The 23,350-nt window shown below is 42.3% G+C and overlaps 2 pseudogenes; both read left to right on the plus strand.

Annotated features, from left to right (window-relative positions):
* The first annotated feature begins 313 nt into the window (after positions 1–313).
* LOC136546584 (ethylene-responsive transcription factor RAP2-6-like) lies at positions 314–1,286 on the plus strand (annotated as a pseudogene).
* Positions 1,287–1,525: 239 nt separating this feature from the next.
* Positions 1,526–3,870, plus strand: LOC136546583 (chitin elicitor receptor kinase 1-like; annotated as a pseudogene).
* Positions 3,871–23,350: the final 19,480 nt, after the last annotated feature.

The following is a 23,350-nucleotide window of genomic DNA, read 5'->3' on the forward strand; positions in this document are numbered from 1 at the left end:
TAGAAAATCATTTTTTTTAAAACAAAACAAAAGATGCAACTTAAACAATGAGGTCCCCAAAAGGTCTGGTATAAAAAAAACAGGGCAATCTTCCGGATATACTTATAGATGTAATGTGCACGTATTTATAAGGATCTGTGCATAACGTGTGCGTTTATACTGTGATTTATATTCTTTTTAAGCCATCGCCGTGGTAGAGAGCTTGCATATATAATATAGGGTGCTCAGCGGTCTCTACTTCACATCGTTATCTTATCACCTTTTCTTGCTTCCGTCTTCAGAGACGTATGGGCTTTGACAGGGAGGCAGCAGCATGCATGGCCAGAGAGGCGCCGGCACTCCTCGGCACGGAGGTGCCAAAGGTGGAAGTGGAACCAACAGCAGGGGGCGGCTTTCTCGGCTACAGTTACTCCGCCGCCCGCTCCGATTACGACGTCGCCGTCGTGGCCGCAGCGCTCACGCACGTCGTCTGCGCCACAGAGCCACCGCGCGGCGGCGAGGCGGCGGCGGCGGCGGCTCTTCCGCCGGGGCCACGGCAAGGTACGGCGTGGTCTCTCTCCCTCCCCCTGCGCGCTTATCTCATGCGTGCATACACATGTACGCATGCAGGAGGAGGGACGACGGAGCTGCAGGCGCGGGCACAGTACAGGGGCGTGAGGCGACGGCCGTGGGGCAAGTGGGCGGCCGAGATACGGGACCCGGAGAAGGCGGCGCGCGTGTGGCTCGGCACGTTCGCCACGCCGGAGGAGGCCGCCCGCGCCTACGACGCCGCCGCGCGCAGGTTCAAGGGCGCCAAGGCCAAGCTCAACTTCCCGACGACGGCGACGACGACGTCGTCGTCACCCCAGATGCCGGCCGCGTCGTCGTCGTCGTCCTCTGCCACGGAGACGGTGGAGGAGTTCCCTGACCTCGAGCAGTACCTGCACATACTCCAGAGCAGCGACGTCGACGTGCGGGCCGTCGCGGCCGGGCTGCCGCTGATGAACCGGCTGCCGCCAGTGGACGGTCGTCAAGACCATGGCAGCAGCAGCAGAGCGAGCAGCGGGCGCTAGACACGTGCCGTCGCACTCGCACGGGGCTTGTGTTCGTACGGTTGGAAAGTTCTCGTTACACGTTACCCATGTCAGTGCAGCGCGCGCGGTCGAGCATTTGCTGTCATCAAGAAGAGTGTTCCATGGGCGTTGGGCGTGACACCTGATTAGAGTTTGCTTGCCAAGATGTTGTTGGGTACTAGGGTTCAATGAACCAGTGATTAATTAATGGGTTCACGCAGGCTTGACAGCACAGTCCGCTGAAGTCTCTAGATGTTTCTATGCTCGTGCCTCGTGACCAGACGTGGATGTCACGTTTATATCATTCAGGAAATCTAAAATTTGCTGCTTGTTTTTTTTTCGATCAATTGCAAAGTGTTTTGTAGGTTTCCAACATTCGATTTATCATGCGTGCGAGTCATGGTTAATTCATCAGTTGACGTAGTTAAGGTCCTACTAGGACCTGCGGCTGATGAGTCATGGTTAATTCATCGGTTGACGTAGTTAAGGTCCCAGTGCAGAGAGCTCCCACTCTGTGTGGGGTCTGGGGAAGGGTGTCAGTGACAAGCCTTACCCTCGCCTGTGCAATGCGAGGAGACCACGATTCGAACCCGGGACCTTCCAGTCACAGGCGGTAAGACTCTACCGTTTGCACCAGGCCCGCCCTTTGTGGACTTGCACATAAACGAAATAAAAGGAGGCAGTCTATCTGGGGTATACTTCTGATGTGAAATAATTTTCCCTTTCTCTTTCCTGTGTCCAGAAAGCTGGCATAAAAAAAATGGATACAAAGGCATCTCAAGAATTCCTTGCTGAACTGAAGGTTTTGACACGCGTCCATCACTCGAATCTGGTTGGTGATCTTAGATTTTTTCATTTTTCAGAGATAAGGCATATTTGGAACTAATCTTAATTACTAACCTACTATATTTTTGTTTTTCTGTACTTCCCTCAGAAAGTTAATAATAAAATTGACTAGAGTTCACAGAAGATTATATTTCTTCAATATGTAACATACTATCAGATGTTTTCCTGTTGGAATAATTTTTAATTATTCTTTGGTACCCACAGGTGCGCTTGATTGGTTATTGTGTTGAGAGTTGCTTGTTCCTTGTTTATGATTTTATTGAGAATGGAACCCTGAGCCAGCATCTGCATGGGACTGGTAAAGTTTTGATATTTGAATGTATCACATTGCACTTGCAGTACTGTATTGCACTTTCCTTAAAGTATTCAGCACATATATTTCTTGTAGGTTATGAACCTCTCTCATGGACCAGTAGAGTGCAAATCGCCCTTGATTCAGCAAGGGGTCTAGAGTATATTCATGAGCACACTGTTCCAGTGTATGTTCATCGGGATATCAAGTCTGCAAATATCCTGATAGACAAAGATTTTCGAGCAAAGGTTGAAACCATTCATGAATCTTTCCATGTTTTAGCCATCTTATGTGCAATACCAGTGGTACCTTGCAGGTTGCAGATTTTGGATTGACAAAACTCTCAGAAATTGGAACTACTGCTTACATCACAGTCACTCCCATCACTACGAGTTGTTGGTACATTTAGTTACATGCCTCCAGAGTAAGTATTCAGAGTATCAACTATCTTGTTCATTTATTCAGTTCGCTTGAATGTGCACACTCTCAAAATAACATCACAGTATAGTTTGATAGACTACCATTTACAATCCCAACTGCTGCTTCTACATTTTATTAGTACCAAAGAGTTGTCTGATTGACAGGTATGCTCGATATGGTGAGGTTTCTCCTAAGGTGGATGTCTACGCTTTTGGTAGTCCTGTATGAACTTCTTTCAGTCAAAGAAGCTATTGTGAGATCAACAGAATTCACTGATGCACAAGGCCTGGTTTATCTGGTAATTTATCCCTCCGATCAATTTTCAATTTGTAACATTGCATTTCAAATATTCAGAACATAGGGAGGATCAGCATGCTTGGAGTTGGTACTTCTTAGTGTCAATCAGAATGTGTGCACAACTACAAATATACAATTCTCCAAGTTGATGAATATGTTCGCAACATGTATGGTACTGCATCAATTGGATTCAGGAATTATGAATAAATATATTATATGTCCTGGTGATCTGAACTCTGTACCTAAATTTACTTTTATTCCTCTAAGCCTGTTTCATTCAGTTACGTTGGCCACAACAGTTGTCAAGTAAAAATTTGAGTTGCATTTTCATGTTTGGATGTTGATGAAAAGGAAAAGAATGGACACAATGTAAAGCAGAAAGCACGCTGATCTGTGTTCGTGCGTGGGCATATGTTTGATTTCTCCAATCTACTTGTTGCTTTTTGCAGTTTGAGGAGGCTCTCAGCATGCCAAACCCCAAGGAAGCTCTTCAGGAACTCTGATTGATCCAAGGCTAGGAGGTGACTATCCCATTGACTCGGTTGTGAAGGTCAGTGCTACAGGCAAACTCGGCTCCACAATCACTTTTTGTTCAACTGTTGCACAGAATAAACACTATGTGCTAAACTGTTTGATGACCTGTGTTCTCTACTTCTCTGCACCAGATCGCGTACCTTGCAAAGTCATGCACGCATGAAGAGCCCAGGATGAGGCCTACCATGAGATCTGTATTGGTTGCTCTCATGGCGCTTTCATCCAAGGACCATGAGCTAACTCGGGGACAGGATTAGCATAGCACATTGGCCCTGGGGTAACCTTTATTGTTACACCCCGGACGTGCTTTGCAGTTAGCTGCTTTTCAGATTAGATGAAAATAATACAACAGCGATCGTGTACATATTTTCATTCCGATTTTGTAGCGCTCAAGTTCACCAGTAATATTTTGCCTAGTGCTTGCTGCTCTGAATAAATAATTAAAAAACGATATTTTAATAAAGTAAATCAAAAGTGGAGGTGGCCGAGCGGTCTAAGGCGGCAGATTAAGGGTCTGTTCCGTAAGGGCGTGTGTTCAAATCCCACTCTCCACAATTTTTTTTGTTTCCTCCTCCTGAAATTATAGTGTTTTCTGCTTTTTGTAAATAATAAAAAAAATTATATTTTAATAAAGTAAATCAAAAGTGGAGGTGGCCGAGCGGTCTAAGGCGGCAGATTAAGGGACCTTTCCGTAAATGGGCCTGGGTTCAAATCCCACTCTCCACAAATTTTTTTTGGTTTCCTCCTCCTGAAATTGTAGGGTTTTCTGCTTTTTATAAACGGTTTCGTCGTAAAGAAATTCGAGGCGCAAATTAGCGAGCCTTTGTCACTCCCTCATTGTATACTGGCCTTAGCCCATCTCCACACCCCCCACTTTTGTTCGCCAGGCCCATTGTCGCCTCCCTCTCATTCTTAACTGGCCTCGGCCCATCTCCACACACCAGCGCGGCCGCAGCACGTTAGGCTACCACGCATGTGAATCACTAGGCTCAAAAGTACTCTAAAACATCGTCTAACTAGATCACTGTGCCAAAAAGAATTAGACCACCTAGTATACCATATAAAAAGGATATAGAGTCGTTACATATTTATAGATTCATAATTTTCTCGTATATAATCATAGTTTGATGCATGTGACATATTTCTTTTTGAATAAGGGCAATTTGTGGATACTGGGCATGGACAAGGCATAAACTTTTATCTGTACATCAATATGAGTTTCCTTGTAGGTAAAAAGTGCCCGTGGGTACCCACAAGGGCATGAGCATGAACTTATATCTAAATATGGCTATGAGTATCTTTGTAGGTAATTTTGTTATTGGGACGTCTAGCGTCCGTACCTCCGGCGCTTTTTTATCGGGATGTCTAGCGTCAGCATGTTCGGCCGTCCTGCACCCACTGCCTGCCCTGTGTCCGGCTTTCCCACGCAGCACGCGCACGGGCCACACCTGGCTGCGCACTCCTGCTGCTCGCATGTTGCTACTGAGGTGTGATGCTGCTGCTGACCGGCCACATCCAGCTAGAACAAGGAGAGAGAAAGGGCAGCTGAGCATAGCTTCGAGCTCCACGCGTGCTGCCATATCCATCGATTCAGCTTTGTGCTCCGCGTCTTATGTGGTGCCCGCTTGGCTTCCTGCACAAGGGGACTGCAACGCCTGAGGGGACCACCTCTGCCTACGCCCCTAGCCACGCCTGCTGATGAAACACTTGCAACATAAAGCATTTGCTGAAACATACGTCCGAAATAGATAAAACATTTACAACATACGCTTGCAACATATGTGTATGGGCACTGCAACATATGCAACATCCAGATAAACACTTGGAACATATGTTTGAAACACCTGAAATATTTCAAACATACACTTTCAACATACGTGTATAGCCAGTGCAACACATGCAAATCCAGCTAAAACACTTGCAACATACATTTAAAACAGCTGAAACATTTGAAACATACATTTGCAATATATGTGTATAGTCATTGCAACATATGCAACACCAGATCTACTTTTACAACATCCAGATGAAGCATATGCAGCATACATCTGAAACAGATAAAAGATATGGTTACAACATGTGCTCATCTGCTTGCTGCACCACAATGGAGGCTCGAGGTCGCCCACGGTTGATAGGCGGATGGATCGCGGCACGGCGGGCGACACAAGGCGTGGGCGAGGATGCACGATGCGAGGCACGGGGGCAGGCGTGTCCGTCCCATCCTTTGGCGCGAGGCACGAGGCACGGGGGCGCGTGATGCGAGGCATGGGGGCAGGCGCGCCCGTCCCATCCAGAAAGGATGGACGTCCTAGGGTATCATTATCTTTTTTATATATATACGGATATACAAACCTATACATGGGTATGTGTTTCTTTTGTGAGTAAAAAATCCTAATAGATATCACTACTACAAAAAGGATTTGTAGCAACGCCTCTTTTTTTAGGGGTGGCTCAATCTAAAACCGCATCTACAAATGCTTTTCTAAAATGAGCCGTCCGTGGGTCTGCTAGTATTTTCAGCCGTTCTTAGAAATGACCCCATTTGTAGGGGCGGCTCTAGATCCAACGACCCCTACAAATGGGTGCCGAATAGTAAAAATTATGTATTGAAATTCAAAATTTTCAAACATTCTTGGATGAAGAAATGACCAAAATAAATGGTGTAGATCTCGAAAAGTTATACAACTTCACAGTTGAAAACCTTTTTATTTGAAATTATTTTGTCAAGGAAAACTATGTTTGAATTTCTCAAATTTAAAATTTGAATTTTTTAAATGACCTCGGATGAAGAAACAACCAAAACAAAAGTTGTAGACCTCGAAAAGTTATACAACTTTATAGTTGACCACTTTTTCAGTTGCAATCATCTAGCTAAGGATAATTACTTTTGAACTTTATAAATTTAAAATCTGAAATTTTCAAACGACCTCAGATGGAGGAGCAACAAAAACAAAACTTGTAGATCCCGACTAGTTAAATAACTTTGTAGTTGACAACTTTTTCTTTGAAATCATCAATCTAAGGATAATTATGTATAAATTTGCTACATTTAAAATTTGAAATTTTCAAATGACCTCGGATGGAGAAACGGTTAGAACCAAAGCTGTAGATCCTGAAAAGTTATACAACTTTGTAGTTGACAACATTTTCATTTGGATTCATTTAGAGTCCCAAACACTCAATTTAAATTTGGTTGAGCATAATACGAAGTGAAAGAATACCTAATATAGACACAAATGGTTTTGGGGTAGAGTGGTTAGAGGAGCAACGTGTGAGGCTCCCACGTGACCCCTTCATCCATTGGTCTGCCACCTCTCTCGCCATGGACACAAATGGTCACGGGTTTGAACCCTAGCGGCCACAAAGCGCACGTTTTTTTTGCGTAAAAAATCGGGTTTGAACTTTTTTTGCTAATTTTTTTACCTAGATTTGTTATTTCTGAAAAATGAGCCGTACAAATACTCAGCCGCCCCTACAAATCAATGATTTATAGTCTCGGTTGAGTAGGGCCGGCTGACCCAACCCCCTGCAATCCCTCGTGAGCCGCCCCTACAAAATCCTTTGTGTAGTAGTGTATGAGTATGGATATGTCACTACGCCAGATTTGGACATCACTGCCGGGCTCATCACTGCCAAATTTATGACAACCGGCAGTAATGTACCTTCACTGCCGGTTATGAGCTTGAAAATAAAAAAAAATGATTGGGGCTGGGCTAAAACCAGCAGTGAAGGACCACATCACTGCCGGTTTGTGGATTGAACCGGCAGTGTTTTGGCGGCCACTCATCACTGCCGGTTTAAGCCACCGACAGTGATTGGGCTCTATCACTGTCGATTCTAGCCAAGAACCGACGGTGATAAGCCTACAACACAAAAAGGCTGCAGTCATCCTCTCCTTCCTCATCTCTTCCATCCCGAGAACAGAGGCGTGCGTTTGGACCCTTCCCTCTATTATTGCCGCTGCTCTTCACCATGAAGCTAGTGCTTGGATTTTGAAGAATGGCTTGATCTTTTTGCTTTAAGGTTAGTAACAAACATCCATTCCTTTGATTTTGTTGCTTAATTAGCTTTGTCTTGATGGCTACATTGCTTGATTCTTATTCTAGTTCTTTCTCCATTCTAGAGAGCACTTTTCCGATTGAACATTTGTGCAAGGCTCAAATTATGGTGAATTCATCATCCAAACAGTTGGTGTCGATGAACACATTTAAATTCCTAGCTAATTATTCCATGGTGGTCAAGATCATCATTATTAGTATGTGATGCTATAATTAGTTCTTAAAAGTAGAGTAGAATATGTGTTCTTTATTATTGCGCAATAATTGTTTTTTACTACGATTTTTAATTTACAGGGCCGGGCAACCAATTTCAATTTTCCAATAATTAGTGTACAATAATGTTTTCCAAAAATGGTACTTTCAAGCTACAATTGTTGTTCATGAAGCTCAATTTCTTATTAATTCTTTATAATTACTGTCTCAGTATTTTTATGTGCAGAGATGGATCGAGAGTGGATGCATCTGTCCTAAACGGACAAGGGGTACATGCATGGCGTCAGCCAGTTTATCACTGATGCCAAAGCCCATGCTGGGAATGGGAACCCTGTCTTCTGTCCATGCAAAGATTGCAAGAATTATAGAAACTTTCGTCAAATTGAGTTTATACGATCGCACTTGATTACCAGGGGGTTCATGCCAAACTATACGATATGGACTATGCATGGTGAGGTTGGTGTGAATATTCTGCAGGAAAACGATGATGATGTGGACATGCCTGACGTAGCCATCCACGATGCTGACGAGGAACCCGGTGTCAATACGGAACCTATGGCCACAGTTGATAATGTGTTTAGGAACACGCTAGCTGACGACACCGAGGATAACGATGGCATTTCTCAGCTGCTACATAATGTAGAGACCGAATGTCTTAGTGAAAGATAGCTAAGAAAGTTAGAGAAAACGAGACAAGATGGAAAAATACCATTGTATATGAATTGTCCAATGAGCAAACTGGAAGCCGACATCATGCTGTTAGAGTTCAAATCGACAAATGGATTGAGCGATAAATGCTTCGATTAGTTGTTAGGTATAATAAGGAAAATGCTCCTAGAAAAAATGAGTTGCTAGAAAAGACATACTTGGCCAAACAAATGATCTGCCCCATCGGCCTCGAGGTTGAAAAAATCCACGCGTGTTCCAATGATTGTATATTATACCGTGGAGAAAAATATAAAGACTTAGACAAGTGCCCCTAGTGTGAAGCTACACGGTACAAGGAAGGGCCGTCAGATGAGGGTACCAAGACCAGAGGAGGTCTCGTAAAGGTCATTTGGTATTTCCCTATATCTCCCCGGATGCATAGGTTATTTGCATGTGCAAAGTCAGCCAAGCTGTTGCGCTGGCATGGCGAAGAGTGTAAGAAAGATACAATGATGAGGCACCCCGCCAATGGGCATGACTGGAGGACTATCAATACTATGTTCTATAAGGACATCGGTGAAGAGGTAAGGCACCTTTGGTTTGCTTTGAGCACAGATGGGATGAATCCTTTCGACCAGGTTATAAGCAATCATAGCACCTGGCTAGTGACGCTCTGTATATACAACCTTCCACCTTGGGTCTGTATGAAGCGGTCATACATCCAGATGCCACTACTGATCCAAGGGCCAAGACAACCTAGGAATGACATCGATGTGTTTCTAGAACCAATGATCGATGAACTAGTGGAGATGCTTGAAAAGGATGTGTTGGATGTTTAGGACAAGTACAAAAAGGAACATGTCACGATCAAGGGAGTACTTATCGCTACAATCACCGACCTACCAGGTCGAGGTTCGTTGTCCGAAGAGAAGACAAACGGCTATACTAGATGTGTCGAGTGCTTGGACGACACCGATGCGGTAAATCTGTCAAATAACTCAAAGATAGTTTATATGGGACACCGTAGGTTCCTACCTAAGGATCACCCTTACCGCAGGAATAGAAAAGATTTCAATGGTACTATTGAGAAATGCTTAGCTCCAAAATATCAAGACGGGCCTGCGATACTTCGAGAACTCAACAAACTTGAGGTTGTCCTTGGGAAGGGGGATAATGCAGTAGCAGCGCCTGATGGGAGCGTTTGGAAGAAAAATCATTTTTTTGGAAACTACCTTACTGACCATTTTCTGAGTGTACGCCACTGTCTTGATCCCATGCACATCACTAAAAATATGTGCACTAACACTCTTAACACCTTGATGGACACTGGGGGGATATCGAAGGATTCACTAGCCACACGCCTGGACATGCAACACTTGGGAATTAGGAAGGAGCTGCATCCCGTGGAGCTAGAGAATGGCTAGTTTGAACTTCTAGTTGCGTGATGGACATTAAAGAAGGAAGAAAAGCGTGTGCTTATTTCTTTCTTCAATGAACTCAAAGTCCCGACGAGCTACTGTGCAAACCCGAAGAGGCTAGTGAACATAAGAGAACTCAAGTTCAACTATAGCCCTATGAAGGCCCATGACTGTCATGTCATTATGACTTAGCTGCTCCCTGTTGCCCTGCAAGGTATCCTCCCCCTAAAGGTCCACGCCCCAATCATAAAGCTTTGCTCGTTCTTCAACGCGATCTAAAAAAAGGTCATTGATGTGTCCACGCTAGAGCAGCTGCAGCGGGACATAGCCAAAAACTCTCGTTAGGCTTGAGATATATTTCTTGCCGACTTACTTTGATATCTCATTACATCTGCTCATTCATCTTGTTGACCAAATTAGAGCCCTTGGCCCAATGTACTCGCATCAGATGTTCCCTTTCAAAAGATTGATAAAAGTTTTCAGGAGGTATGTTAGGAATAAATTCAGGCTAGAAGGGGGCATAGTTGAAGGATGGTCAACAGAGGAGGCCATTGAGTTCTGCACATATTATCTGGACATCAAAAGGGTCAGAGTTCTAGAATCTCATCACGAGGGAAGACTACGTGGCAAAGGAACGATTGGGGAGAAATCTGTTACAGTAGACGATCCTGTTTCTTTCAGACAGGCACAATTCATTATTCTCCAGCAAGCCGAGGGTGTGATGCCATACATTAATGAGCATAGGCAATCGCTGCAAACTCTGTATTTGAGCAGGTCACATGCTTGGCTGGATAAAAAACATAAGGAGGAATTTGTCAACTGGTTGCGATGTCGCTTGCTTGGAATAAAGTTGGGTAATCAACTAGATGCCTTAGCCAAGGGACCTTCGAGTACATATCTTAAGTACCAAGGGTGTGAGATCAATGGATTCACATTTTACACAAAGAAGCAAGATGGAAAGAGCACATACCAAAATTGTGGTGTTCGTTTTGATGCTCACGACAAAAATGACAACGTGCAGGCGACATACTATGGTTTCATAGAGGAGATATGGGAGCTAGCCAATGGTCCATTGAAGGCAGCTCTTTTTTGCTGCCAGTGGATCTGGCTCGAGGAAATCAACATTGACAGCGAACGGTTCACTACCATTGATCTCACTAAGACCGCATACAGAGACAACCCCTTTGTCCTTGCAAGAGATGTTATGCAAGTCTTCTATGCAAGGGATAACAAGACAAAAGGAAGGCTAAAAGTAGCCCTAGAAGGGAAAAGGAAGATTGTCGGTGTCGATGGAGTGGCGGACGAAGAAGACTACAGGGACTATCAGGAAATGCCTCCATTCTGGGCGAATGTACCCCTACATATCATTCAAGAGGGTGACGAACCTGCTTATGTACGGCTTGATCACAATGAGGCCCTCATTGTTGATGCACCTAAAGATAGTTAGATTATTGTTAACTATGTAATCATTATGCACATAACCGTGAAGGATGTTTGATCATGATGAAACTCTCATCTCCTCTCTCCTCCTTGTTAATACTCTGCCAACTCAGCAAATATGCCAACGTATCATAACAATTAATGAGAATGAAAGTTATTGAAAACTACCATTGAGACTGACCTTATTACTATTCAAACACTCGATTAGACACCGGACATAACATTTCTAAACTTTACTCTCTGAATTTAAACACCAGCTAAATATGAATATAAATATATATGTCTAGACTTCTGATAGAAGAATATTTGGGGCGGCCATTCTCTTCTGAGCTACTACTAGTAGTGAGGGATCCATAGCTCCTCGATGCCACTGGTCCCCAACCAGTTTATAGTCCCTGCTCACAATACTCGAAGGAGCCCATCCCATAGTCGGCATTGAGCAAAGGTGTAGTAGCTCCATTCCTCCTCCAACCTTCATTGATCATTGATGTATGTGCTCCTAGAGATGTGAATGGGAATGTCTGTGGCTTGTGTGTTGACTATTGAGTGATCTATTTACTTGATGCGTGTACTATTCTAGTCTCCAGATCAGTTCGAGATGAAGAGGAACGCTAAGAAGGCCACGAAGAAAGAAGGTGCACAGAGAAAATTCATTTAATAAATTATAAAATAGAACAAAAAATTTGGGCCGCCTGGGACTCGAACACGGGTCTCGGGGGCTAAGTTGAGGGGTCTTAATTGTTGCGCCAGTAGGAGGAGTTCGAAAAAAAACTAAAAGTTATCCTACTTAACACCTAACTGCTACACCACTTCACTGCTAATTTGGAGAATGACCCGGCAGTGATATACCCTGTGGGGGTATGCCCCCCCTGGTATCCATAAGACAAGACATGGGCCGCACCATTAGAGGTGGCCTAGCCCACAAGATCAAGGCGTGCATGGCGCTGCTCGGCATGCACCGCAAGATATTGTATAGTACTAAATAGGCTACTTTCCTTGTAACCCTACCCCTCCAGAGTATATAAGGAGAGGCAGGGGTCCCCTAGTGGACATGATCCATACATCTCAATGCAATACATCAGAACACAGGATGTAGGTATTACATTATACTAACGACCGAACCTGTCTAAATCTTGTGTCTTGGTGCTTGTATTACCATCTCGCTCCTGATCTCGCTCACCTCTATGACAAATCTACCATTGTGGGATACCTCTCGGTGGACTGCCGAGCATCTTTTGTCCCATCACTATCAGTTTATAATCAAAACTAGCAGTGATGAGCTATTTCCCGAAGTAAATTAATAATTTATAAAATAGAACAAAAAATTTGGGTCGCCTAGGACTCAAACACGGGTCTCGGGGGCTAAGTTGAGGGGTCTTAACCGTTGTGCCAGTAGGAGGAGTTCGAAACAAAACAAAAAGTTATCCTACTTAACACCTAACTACTACACCACATCACTGCCGGTTTGGGGAATGACCTGGCAGTGATGTACCCTATCATTGTCGGTTTACATTCAAAATCGGCAGTGATGAGCTATTTCTCGAAGTAAATTAATAATTTATAAAATAGAACAAAAAAAATGGGCCACCTAGGACTCGAACACGAGTCTCGAGGGCTAAGTTGAGGGGTCTTAACCGTTGTGCCAGTAGGAGGAGTTCGAAACAAAACAAAAAGTTATCCTACTTAACACCTAACTGGCTGCGATGGCGGCAGGGCCCTTCACTGTCGGTTTTGGTTCTTCACAGTCAGTTGCTCGAATCGACACAGAAGGCTCTATTCACTGTCAGTTTTTGAACTAAAACCGACAGTGATGTGTAGATGCTCCTCACATGCCAATAGTGCTTCCACCGACCACAACAGTTGGAACACTGCTCCCACCTACCCTGACAACTTTAGTTCAGAAATAAAAATGTACCACGACTACTAGCCCCTATAAAATAGCCCTCGGCCAGGAGCTAGCCTCTCCATGTATGTTGGTTTCAGCCAGACCTTATTAGCCATGATACAATGTTTTCCTCTCACAACAAACCATAGATATCGTTATGCGTCGTAGTCCACCAAAATGGTGTACACAAGAGGTACTAGAAGAATGCTACTGAAGATAGAACAACGCTGAAGATTGGAGATGCCACGAGGTTCATAGAGCCATCCGCTGCGGTGCACATCTGGAAAAAGGCCATGTAGAGACAAGGCGGATTCATCGATGCCACCTTGTCATCTCCAACCGGTATAGCTCGTAGACCACCTCGGTGCTGCTGTTTGCCCCTAGTTGGTGCTAAAAGAATGCTACTAAGATGGTTACATTATAATGTGTTGGTACACATTGATTGTAACATTGACCTATACTCAAATAGGTCTTTGTTATCGTATATGGAATTTTAGTGTAAGGTCTTTGTTATCGTATATGTAATTTATTTCTAATATTTTTGTTATTTTTTGATGTATTTCATTACTATCTAAATAAATATATCATTGTTGTTAAAACTTTCCCACTGTACTATCTAAATAAATATATCCTTTATATATATGCATCTTCATTGTCGGTTCTACTTACAAACCGACAGTGATATTAACTTTCACTGTCGGTTCTACTTAAAAACCGGCACTGATGTCCATGCCCCCTATATAAAACAAACCGCCGGCCACATACATCGATCCCACCCACCCACGAACTCTCAGTCTCATTTCTCACATTTCACTCTCGCTTCTCAAGAAATCCACTCTCTCTACGTGATTTGGTCATGGCTCGTGCATTTTTCAATGGTATTGATATGTTGTCTTCTCCAATATTTTATCTATATTCATTTGATCTATATTTGTATTCATGTTTCTTTACATTCTACATTTATATATATTCTTATTCCTTGCATTCGATCTATATTTAATTATGTTGCCATATTTTACTTGGAAGAATTTTTTGTGCATATATTTTATGTTCATATTTTTTGGCATTTTATCGATCAGGTGGTATGAACAACAGACCTCCCCCACCACAAGAACTAGGTTTCCACCTTGGCGATGAGCCATTCGCTCCTAATGTGGCCATTCACGGTTCCCTGTTCCGGCTATTGTATGAAATATTTTCCAACATCTTCTATTTTTTTATGCTAACAAATAAGTATAATTAGTTTAATATCATTGTTGCATACATATATGTCGCAGACTATATCCCCAATAGATTGGCTGTGAACAACACTTAGTTGGTTCTTTATCTTGGACATCGTCGAGAACACGACATCTAATGCAAGTGGTCGGCTATGGATGTGTGAACTCAGTTTTTCTATCCCTTTGAGGGTTGCAAATCATCGGAACCATATCCATGAGAAGGGAAGACAGAGCCCAGACATGATAAGCACCCAATTTAGTGTCGTGCGAATCTGTTTAGAGGCACTTCAATGTATTTGCTATGATGTGCCTGATTTCTCACACTTCAAGAAACTTGCTTTGAATGCTGGTGATATCTCCGTCCCATAAGCAAGCGAATGGTTTGCGAGCTACAACTATACGGATGTGGTAAAATGGTCACTTATACCTGAGTTGTGGTTATTTGTTGTTTATTATTATAATAACATTCTCTAATTTTTTTTTCTTTTTCTCCACATGCAGATTACACTCTAGGACCTTACCTATGCTACATGTGGCTTGTGGATCGTTCTAGACCAAGCTACGGAGCAACTCGAGTACGATTGGGACTTCTACAATAGTAACCTCGGTCAGCTCACTGTAGAAGGACGCCAGTACTGCATAAGGATTACTAATAGGGGCAGTGGTTGTTCAGTAGGTTACATCTATGGCTGACCATTCTTTCGGTGTTGTGAGGCATGAGAGAGTGCACTCATACGGGTATTGGACTTCATCGATATAAGCGGATACATAATCCCTGACATCAATTATCATATATGGCTACAAAGGCATGTTAGTATGCATGGCCCGATCGAACCCGACAGTAATTCTGATAATAATTAATGTTTATTAGGTTGTTTTCAAGGTCGTAGTTTAATTGAGTTTTAATTTTAATTTGTACGGCTTTGTATGTTTAATTATTGTCATGCATGTAATTCGTGTAATATTTGTTGGGCAACTAAAAATATACATTTCGGCGTTGTATTCGTCTCAAACTTTTTCTTAGGCTTCCACGTGTCACGTGTGAAGGAAACACCTAGTTTGAGATTTTTCGGAGATGGTTTGCTACTTTCTGAGGTTTAATTGAATTTTCGTGCGATGACACCGTTTAATTATAGGTTGAACTGAGTCTCCCCTCAAAAAGATCTAGAATGGTGCCAAACTTTTATATTGGCTCTAATGTGCCCTAGGGATAAGAATTTTGTGGAGGTGGATGACAAAATCTATTGGGTCCAAGATGAAATTCACCCTCTTTTGTCTCATTTGGCATAGAGAAAAATATAATAAATAAAAAAACTAATCAGAAAAACCACAGATCCTGTGTGGGGTCTTAATTTAGGTGTACATGATTGCCAAAAAAATTTCAAGCTATTTCGATATAGACGGAGTATACATGCTTCATAGAGGTACATGTGCCTTTTCATCGAACCATGACTATACACATAGGTTATCAAGGTTTCTGTGGTTCATGGGCATTCTTGTGTCGTATTCATATCAAACTTTTTCTTAGGCTTGCATGTGCCATGTGTGAAGGAAACACCAAGTTTAGATGTTCCGGAGATGGTTTGCTACTTTCTGAGGTTTAATTGAATTTCCGCGCAATGACACCATTTAATTATAGATTGAACTGAGTCTACCCATGAAAAGATCCAAAATGGTGCCAAACTTTAACATAGGCTCTAATGTTCCCTAGGGATAAAAATTTTGTGGATGTGGATAAAAAAATCTATTGGATCCAAGATGAAATTCACCATCTTTTGTCTTATTCGGCATAGAGAAAAATATAATAAATAAAAAAACTAATCAGAAAAACCTAAGATCCTATGTGGAGTCTTAATTTGAGTGTATATGCTTGTCAAAAAAAAATTCAAGCCATTTCGACATAGGCGGAGTATACATGCTTCACAGAGGTACATGTGCCCTTTCATCGAACCATGGCTATACACATATGTTATCAAGATTTCTGTGGTTTATACGCATTTTGGTGTCGTATTGGTCTCAAACTTTTTCTTAGGCTTGCACGTGCCACGTGTGAAGGAAACACCTAGTTTTGGATTTTTCGAAGATGATTCGCTACTTTCTAAGGTTTAATTGAATTTCCGCGCGACGATACCGATTAATTATATGTTGAACTGAGTCTACCCACGAAAAGATCTGGAATGGTGACAAACTTTTACACAAGCTCTAATGTGCCCTAGGGATAAAATTTTTGTAGAGGTGGATGAAAAAATCTATTGGGTCCAAGATGAAATTCACCCTCTTTTGTCTCATTCAGCACATAGAAAAATATAATAAATAAAAAAACTAATTAGAAAAACCTAAGATCTTGTGTGGGGTCTTAGTTTGGGTGTACAAGCTTGCTAAAAAAATTTCAAGCCATTTTAAGATAGGAATACATATGCTTCTATTTATTCAGTATATAAAAGAAATTTTATAATATATATAAACATCACTATCGGTTTTAAAAAACCAGCATTAATGAGAATAAATCGACAGTGATGCTTGTTATCACTGTCAGTTTATTTTGAAAACCAGCAGAGATATATAAAAAATTAAAAAAATTATGCCAGCCCTCGGGTTCAAGCTTAGGTCTCGGGCTACAGAGTTCACAGACTTAATCGCTGCGCTAGTATAGGATGTATGCTAAGGGTTATTTATTTTTCCTTTTGATCTTGAGGCTGCTTAATAAATTATAAAATAGAACAAAAATTTGGGCCGTCTGAGACTCGAACACGGATCTCAGGGGCTAAGTTGATGGGTCTTAACCGTTGCGCCAGTAGAAGGAGTTCGAAAGAAAACTAAAAGTTATCCTACTTAACACCTAACTGCTATACCACTTCACTGTCGGTTTAGAGAATGACCCGACAGTGATATACCCCCATCACTGTCGGTTTATAATAAAAACCGACAGTGATGAGCTATTTCCCAAAGTAAATTAATAATTTATAAAATAGAACAAAAAAATTTGAGCCGTCTAGAACTCGAACATGGGTCTCGGGATCTAAGTTGAGGGGTCTTAACCGTTGCGCCAGTAGGAGGAGTTCGAAACAAAATAAAAAGTTATCCTACTTAACACCTAACTTAACACCTAACTTAACACCTAACTAGTATACCACATCACTGTCGGTTTGGGGAATGACCCGGCAGTGATGTACCCCATCACTGTCGGTTTACAATCAAAACCGACAGTGATGAGCTATTTTCAAAGTAAATTAATAATTTATAAAATAGAACAAAAAAATTTAGGCCACCTGGGACTCGAAGACGGGTCTCGGAGGCTAAGTAGGGGGTCTTAACCGTTGCGCCAGTAGGAGTTCGAAACAAGACGAAAAGTTATCCTACTTAACACCTCATTTAACACCTAACTGCTACACCACATCACTGCCGATTTGGGGAATGACCCGACAGTGATGTACCCCATCACTGCCGGTTTATAATTAGAACCGGTAATGATGAGCTACTAGTATAAAAGAGGCGCGGGTTAAAATTATCTAGATTCATTTCAACCCTGTGCCAACCCCTCCCTCCACGCCGCCAGAGCACCACCTCGTGCCGAAGCACCACCCCACGCCGGAGCACCACCCCACGCCGTCTACCGCCCCAAGCCAGAGCACCGCGCCGTCCGTGCCCTCATTCCTCGTCCATGACGCCGATAGTGCCCCTACTCCTCCACGCCTGCACTCCCACCACCGAGGCCTTCAGGAACACGTGGACAGCTACTTTCCCACCCCCACGGTGAGTGCATGGCTCACTGCCCGCTATGTGTCTGATAAAATGTCCCACAGTGTTGCTGCTTACTTGAATCAGTAGAGGTGTTGTTACTTACTTGAATCTAGTAATACTTATTTTGGGGGAACGTTTGTGTAACACATTTTTACCAATTCACTTCTAAGAAGAAAAAAAGTTGACTTATGTCTACATTAAGTGACAGTATGTGATTATGTTTCTTGGGTATTCGTGTACTGCTAGTTAGGGGCAAAGCTAGAGCAAAATGATTGGGGGTGCACCACTTAATTCATAACTACACTAACCAATATGATGTTCAATAAAAAATAGCATAACTAATGTGCAACTACCATATTTAGCAATAGAGATGAGATTTTGGTCCAAACATAACACTCACCATTTAATAAAAAGAAGACAACATTGATCACTTTAGTATAGTCATCATTGATAGAATCCCAACATCATGAACAAAACATGCCCCATTTAGCATAATATGTGATCCAGGAGACCATGATGAAGATCCCACTAGCCTAAAAGGAAAGAAAACAGATAGGTCAGTTATTTAGCAAATAAACTGTAGAATTTTCCATTAATAGTAGATGCATTGCATTACCTATCAGAGATCATATTTATGCCCTTTTCCTTCCATTGTCATGAAATGTCGAACCACGGCCTCATTGGTCACTTTCTTCATTTCTTCTTTCTCTAGATAGCAAATAAGTCTATGACTCAAGTGCTGATCACCCACGCAATTAGACAAAGTTGTTTTGACAATCTTCATTTCCAAAAAGCATCTCTCAACTCTTGCAGTAGCGACATGCAATACTAGCAAAGCAATGCACATAATAAGCTATTTTACTTTCTCTCATGATCAATGATTGTAAAGTGAGTATTTTATGTGCATTATGTGATTTAGTAAAATAGACTTTGCAGCCCTACAAAATTTCCATTTGAAATGTAACCTGGATTGCTTGGAGGATGAGTAACATGCTTTTATTTGCATTTCTAGCAACCTACTTCAATGTTTTGTTTGTTACAGGCTAGGGTGTCCATGCCTATACAAAGTAAAGTATGCTTGCTTACTTGAGAAATTCACATGAGCACCCCTGTTGCTAACTATTAACCAATGACATATGATGCTGCATGCTAGCAAGTGTGATGACTAAACCACATTGATCTCCGAATAATAAATAGTCTCATTATTTAGGTATGTTTTTATCATATCAAGGATAAAGAACATTAAATAGATTTAGTTTGGACATATAACTTGAATAATAACTCTTATTCAGTGAGTTACCATTACCACTTACCATATGCCTAATTTACTTAAATGTATAGGCAAACATGGCATGGTATGTAGTGCGTGTTGGTCACATGCCTAGGATTTATCGAACCTAGGAAGATTGCTATGCTCAAATCAATCGCTACTCTGGTAATTTGCACAAAAAGTACAACACAGAAGCTGAAGCTTTGAGGACCAACTATAGTCATCTGGCCTACCTTGCAAACCATGGGCAACCGGCCTACTATGGTCCAATGAATGTAAACCATGGCCATCCGCTGGCACTGGAGATTGAAGAGAAGCCAACTGCCGAAGATGTGAAGATTAGGAGAATTGCTCCTTGATCTTGGAAAGATGTCATGCTTTTATTTATGGCTATGGTCATTGCTTTTTTTATTTGAAAGTTGATGTAGGCTTAGTTTCGTAGAACAGTAGGTGGACTTTGTTGCATGTGGTCAATCAAACAATGAATTTGTTCTAGGTGAACATATACTATTATTTGACTTTGTTGTATGTGGACTTATTATTAGACTTTGCATTAAACATTATATATATATATATATATATATATATATATATATATATATATATATATATATATATATATATATATATATATATATATATATATATATATATATATGAACATATGCTATTAGTAGTTGTCCGTAGCCAAAACTAACCACGATCGTGTCACAGCCATGACTCATCGTCGCCTGTTACCTAGTCATCGAAGAACAGATCGGCAATAAGAAGCGGCTGATATCACTGGGACGAGAGAGACGCATGATCCAACAAACAGTGATGGTGCCAATCAGGATGGTGAGAACGAGTAGCCATGGACCCCGTCTGGCCTACTCGATCTAGGTCAAAATGACCAAGATGGCTAGGTAACTTTGGTATCATGTAACTATATAGCCACACACGCTAATCAATTGAGAGGGTCATAGCTTACTTGGTGTCTCTAGCAGGAGCCTCCATCGGCCGAGGAGCCAGAGGGTTCGGGTAGCAGGAAGGCCAGATCCAAGCGAGGCGTGTCAAAGATTCCTATTGGTAGGAATGCACACTGGCACATTACTCAGTTCGATGAATTCAGGGATCCAGTCTCACCGCCTATAGCTTTGACCAAATACAAGGCTATCCTCGGGTTACTTGTTAGGGACTTCACCTCGATTAGGTACAGGAAGTGGATTGGGAAAGATGATGACCCATGGATGGTTTCCGAAAGTGAGAAGGATTACATGTGGGATATCAAGATCCTAGAGTATTTCACTTCCCCAATGGAGTATGACAAGGAGTTAGTCAAGAAAAAAGCAAAAGAAATCATGGGGACATGCTTCAAGAATTTCAAGGGGACATTGTACAAGAATTTTGTCCTCCAAAATAAAGAGCCAGATTTTGATGGTGGATAGTTTAGCAAGCAGAAGGACTTCTGGCAAGATTTTAAAGAATATAGGTTATCCAAGGAGTACTTAGAACTGAGCAGGAAGAATAAGGAGAACTCATACAAAGCGACGAATCCTCATCATCTTGGCTCTCGTGGCTACGCCAAAAAGATGCTAGAATTTGAAATAGAACTTGAAAAGATGGATCGCCTTGCTAAGGAAGACATTCAGGTTGAGACCACCGATTGGGAGCCAAGATCGGTAATATACTGTATGGGGAGGAATATACGCCAAGCAGAGGACAGGAACTTTGGCTTCACAAATCAACCCATGAGCGAACTCATCTAGAGGATCTCCCAGGTAATTGAGAAGGTGAGGCAAGGGACTCGCACTTCTAATAGGAAGAAAGACATGCTCACCCAAGCACTCAGAACCAAGGAGCACCCTGGTCGCTCTAGAGGAGCCGGTGTTGTTCCTTGGAAACTAGCATTCCCCTAAGAATCTAACACTTACCAGAGCCACTCGAGGGGTAGAGCGGATTAGGAGGCAGAGTATTTGAGGTGACTAAAAGAGATGGAAGAAAGAACGGACGCATGGATTGAGGCGACTGTTGAAGCATGAGTCCAGCAAATTTTGCTATCTAAGGGGTTAGGAGTACCACAAAACCCTACTCCTACTGCCTTTAGCCCACAGTTTAGGGGCCGCAGCAGCTTCACATCGACCCCGCTCGATGAAGAAGATACGAATGTGCCTCATCCGGTGGATGGCATCATTGAACCCATCAATGTCAAGTTGTACATCCATCAGGAATGGACAAAGGACAAGATGGCGCTCAGCTAGGCCTGGCTTGTGGGAGACGGGACCATTAATGGCCACCCAATTCTACAGGGGTACGTTCATGTCACCATTGACAGAATACTTGATAAGAAGTATAACAAGATACACATTGAGTACCCCATAGCGAAAGACAGGCTGAAACTTGGTCATAACAAGGGCTCTCAAGTGGCCTGGCGCAAGCGCTTCATTAAGCTTGACCACCAATTGTCCTTTGATGATGAGGACGATTGCGAGTCTTCGCCCACCCACGATGATCACTCACCATCTCCCAACAGAGATCACTCCTCTCCTCATCCCTTGCCATCACCCCCGAGAAGACAGAGGTCTCCTTCTATTCCTTCTCGTCCGACTCCATCTTCATCACCCTCGAGAAAAGAGAAGACTCCTCCTCCTCCTCCGTCTTCATCAGCCTCGGGAAAACAGAATTCTCGTCTCATCCTCCTCCTCCACCTTAGCCCAAAACAAGATCAAAGGCATTCTCGCAGTCGCAGAAAAGGTCCTTGGATTCGGTCGCTAATGCTCCCAAAGTGGACCAACAAAAAAGAAAAAGGTCATTCAGTGACAGCCTTACAAACTTGATGGAAGGAAAATTTACAGCACACATCTCAAAGGAAGATTATATTAGTTTCTTCAATCTCTATGCCTCACTGCCTCCATTTTTGTTGAAGTCCAAATTTGAAAGGCAAACACAAAATCAGTAAGCTACAACAAGAGCCGATGAAATACACAATGAAGATTTAAGGAAGATACAAAAATTCATCGAAGACAACCCCGAATTAACCATAGAAGAGGCCGCGACCATCTATTATGATGTACAAGGAACGGCAACACCGGCAATGAAGTATGAAAGGGGCAATCTTTTGGTTCCTAATTACGAGTATAAAAATTTGACAACATATATGCGCCAGTTGCATGAATATTACATGGCTCAAACAATAGAGACAGAGGACTTTGGTTTTGAGGTTATTATCTGTTCGCCACATGTTTTTAATTATCCTGAAGAAGAGAAATTCGATGTCGAGTGGGAGTGCTTGTTCCAGCTATACCAGAAACGCTCTCTCGATACACAAATGTTGATGCTGTGGACTATGTAAGTACCCTACACGTATGATATTACAATTAACTTCTCTGGCGGGACACAAATTATTAACTTTTGAGCACTTTCCATGATTTTATGTAGGTGTATAGCAAAATTTTGTATTCTAAAAAGCAAATGGGATAACATAGGCTTCTTGGACCCCTTGCGAGTCAATGAGAAGACATGTCTAGGCCTCCATGGATGTGACGTGGAAGACCTGAAACAGAGATTGATTGTTGTTTTCGACGAATTCAAGATGAAGAACAAAACCCACATACTTCTAGCCTACAACTGTGAGTATGTGTTCTCAACTTTTAATTTTATGCTTCTTTTTTTTAAAGATTATTCGATAATTAGGATTCTATGATTGCAGCCACCACTTCGTCTTCATTTGTATTAATCTTGCCAAAAATCTGATCGGGGTGTGGGACTCGAAGAAAAAATCATTTCATCATCTGGATGCAGTGGTGGCAGTGCTGAATTAGTAAGCGATCCTAATAACATATTATTTTCTAATCACACATACCGCTTTCTAACGTTTCTTCTTTTAATATTGCTCAATGTCCGAAGAAGACAAATCGATGGGATGCAGGTCCCATTCAAGGTTGTCGAAATGGAGGGGAAGTACCTAAAATAGCCGGCAGGAAATAATGAATGCGGGTTTTATGTAATGTGGGCAATGCTTCGCTACATCGGCGGAA

Source organism: Miscanthus floridulus, chromosome 3 (genome assembly GCF_019320115.1).
Source record: "Miscanthus floridulus cultivar M001 chromosome 3, ASM1932011v1, whole genome shotgun sequence".
In the NCBI taxonomy this organism is placed as follows: domain Eukaryota; kingdom Viridiplantae; phylum Streptophyta; class Magnoliopsida; order Poales; family Poaceae; genus Miscanthus; species Miscanthus floridulus.